Source organism: Pteropus vampyrus, unplaced genomic scaffold, assembly GCF_000151845.1.
Source record: "Pteropus vampyrus isolate Shadow unplaced genomic scaffold, Pvam_2.0 Scaffold332, whole genome shotgun sequence".
NCBI classification, from domain to species: domain Eukaryota; kingdom Metazoa; phylum Chordata; class Mammalia; order Chiroptera; family Pteropodidae; genus Pteropus; species Pteropus vampyrus.
The window spans coordinates 1,301,710-1,304,146 of NW_011889113.1; the positions used below are offsets into that span (position 1 = coordinate 1,301,710).

General features: G+C 45.2%; 1 pseudogene; it reads right to left on the minus strand.

The window, feature by feature from the left end:
* Positions 1-256: 256 nt before the first annotated feature.
* Positions 257-2,437, minus strand: part of LOC105304180 — a 12,715-nt pseudogene continuing 10,534 nt past the window's right edge.

A 2,437-nucleotide genomic window follows, 5' to 3' on the forward strand; every position in this document is an offset into this window, starting at 1 on the left:
TTTTCAGGTAAGAGCTTTTATTTTTTGAACATCAGGTCCACACACTTTTAATTCCCCCCAAAGAGATTTCATGTCCATTTATGAAAAGTTAACTTGCCCAAAGTCAAACTACAAGTGAAGGAAATGCACAGATTTAAACCTGGATCTGTCGACAGCCACGGCCCCTGCTATTTCTCATAAAGCTCCTGTAGTGGACATTTATTATTTTATTTTTTCATGTTTCTCGCTGCCTCTTTAATCAGGTTTTTATTCAAAATTAGCTATCCAAAGTGCTTTGACCTTTATGGAATAAACTAATTTCAGTTTGTGCCTCAGTCTTCTTTTCTTCTGTGGTGGATTTCTTTTCTGCAGGCTTCTTAGCTGCTTGCTGGTTTCTTGGTAGCTACAGCCTTTTTTCCCACCAAAGGCTTCTGCTTTGTAATGCCAACAGCCCTCTTACCTTTCTTTCCTCCCACAAGCTTCTTGCCTGGAACCCCCTCCTCATCTGATTTGGCTTCTAGTGCTGCTGCTTTACCCATCCGGAGCGTGTAGTTCTTGGCCTGGCAAAGGATGCTGCTCTGGAGCCTGGTCTTTGCGTATCTGTTTATCACAACAGGATTCGCAGGTTTTTCAGGGGATTCTTCTTTAGGATTCTGCGATGAGTCTTCTTGCGTGGTGCTCGGAGAGTTCTTTGGATCTCTGGCCTTTTCAAGATTCTGCTAAGGACTGTATGGGATGGTAGCAGTCACTCTTGAGAGAGGCAACTCTACACCATGTGCCATACAGATCGTCTAACTTGGGAAAGGACTTTCAGCCCAGATGCAGAAACAGCCCACATGCCCACCAGTAGCAAGTTTCAAAATGTCATGTTTGCTTACATTAAGCAGTGATTCCCACATGCCCAAGAGTAGCAAGTTTCAAAATGTGTTTGCTTACAATAAGCAGTGAATTGAGTGTGTAATGCCAGAGCTCCCATATATATATATACGTGCATATATATATATGGGAGCTCTGGCATTACACACTCATTTCACGTCCATTGTGAGACAAAAGTGCAGACATCTGAGAAATTTCTCACTTGCGGCAAATGGAATCCTTCACCAGTTAAAAAGAGGTCAGTTTGGGGAGACTTCAGACAGCTGTGGGTCTGTATCTGATTCTGTCAATTATTAGCTGTGTGATCACCCGTATGAGACTTAGTTTTCTGAATTTTGCATGAGTATACAGGAACCATCACGAACAGCCCAGGCAGAAAGTTGTAGAAGAGGGAGGTGTCTGCTCCAGTCCAGAGGTCTGATATCAAATTGAAAAAGGCAGGAAGGAACAGAGGCCTCAGGAAGGAGCCCCTGGGCCACATGGATGAGAAGGGACCAGGTGGAATAGTGCCTCTGGAAGCCCCTGTGTCCATACTCTGATTCTGTCACTTATTAGCCGTGTGATAACCTCTCTGAGACTTAGTTTACTTAATTTTGAATGAGTATCCACGGACCATCACGACCATCCCAGGCAGAAAAGTGATCGGGGGGCAGTGTCTGCTCTTGTCCAGAAGTTTCATTTCAAATTGAGAAAGCAGGAAGGAACAGAGGCCTCCGGAAGGAGCCCCGAGACCTCTTCTATGAGCTGGGACTATATCCAATTGTGGCTCTGAGACCCCCCGTGTCCATACTCCGGGAAGGCGGATGTGCTTGGAACAACCTGCCATCCCTAAAGACCTGGGGACAACACAGCCTTTTGTTCTAAAACCAATGCAAATGCATATATATGTGCTTATGAATATATATGCACATATATATATATATGTATATATGGGAGCTCTGGCATTACACAGTCAATTCACGTGCATTTTGAGCAAAAATTGCAGGCTACCGAGAAATTTCTCACTTGCCCCAAATGCTCAGGATTCCCAGGCCCTGGGCCTTTGTAGGGAATGTTCATTCTTTTGCGAGTAATTGGGTACAGACATTTGAGAAGCACTCATGGTCCCATTGAGCTCCTTGGGGCAGAAAATATGTCTAATTCTTCTCTGTATCCTCATGCATACTTTAGGGCCATCCACAGACAGTGTGCCCTGGGATGCTTTGGCCCGCCCTTCCATCGTCCCATCTTCCCCTCCAACCTTGTTGAGGAAAAAGCCAAAATGGCATCCTTCGCCAGTAGAAAGAGGTCAGTTTGGGAAACTCGAGACAGCTGCTGGTCTGTATCTGACTCTGTCGCTTATTAGCTGTTTGATCACCTGTGTGAGATGTAGTTTCTGAATTTTGAATGAGTATACAGGAATCATCACGACCAGCCCAGGCAGAAAGGTGAAGGAGATGGAGGTGTATGCTTCAGTCCAGAAGTCTGATATCAAATTGAAAAAGCATGAAGGAACAGAGGCCTCAGGAAGGATCCCCTGGGCCTCTTGGATGAGAAGGGACCAGGTTGAATTATGGCTCTGGAAGCCCATCTGTCCACACTA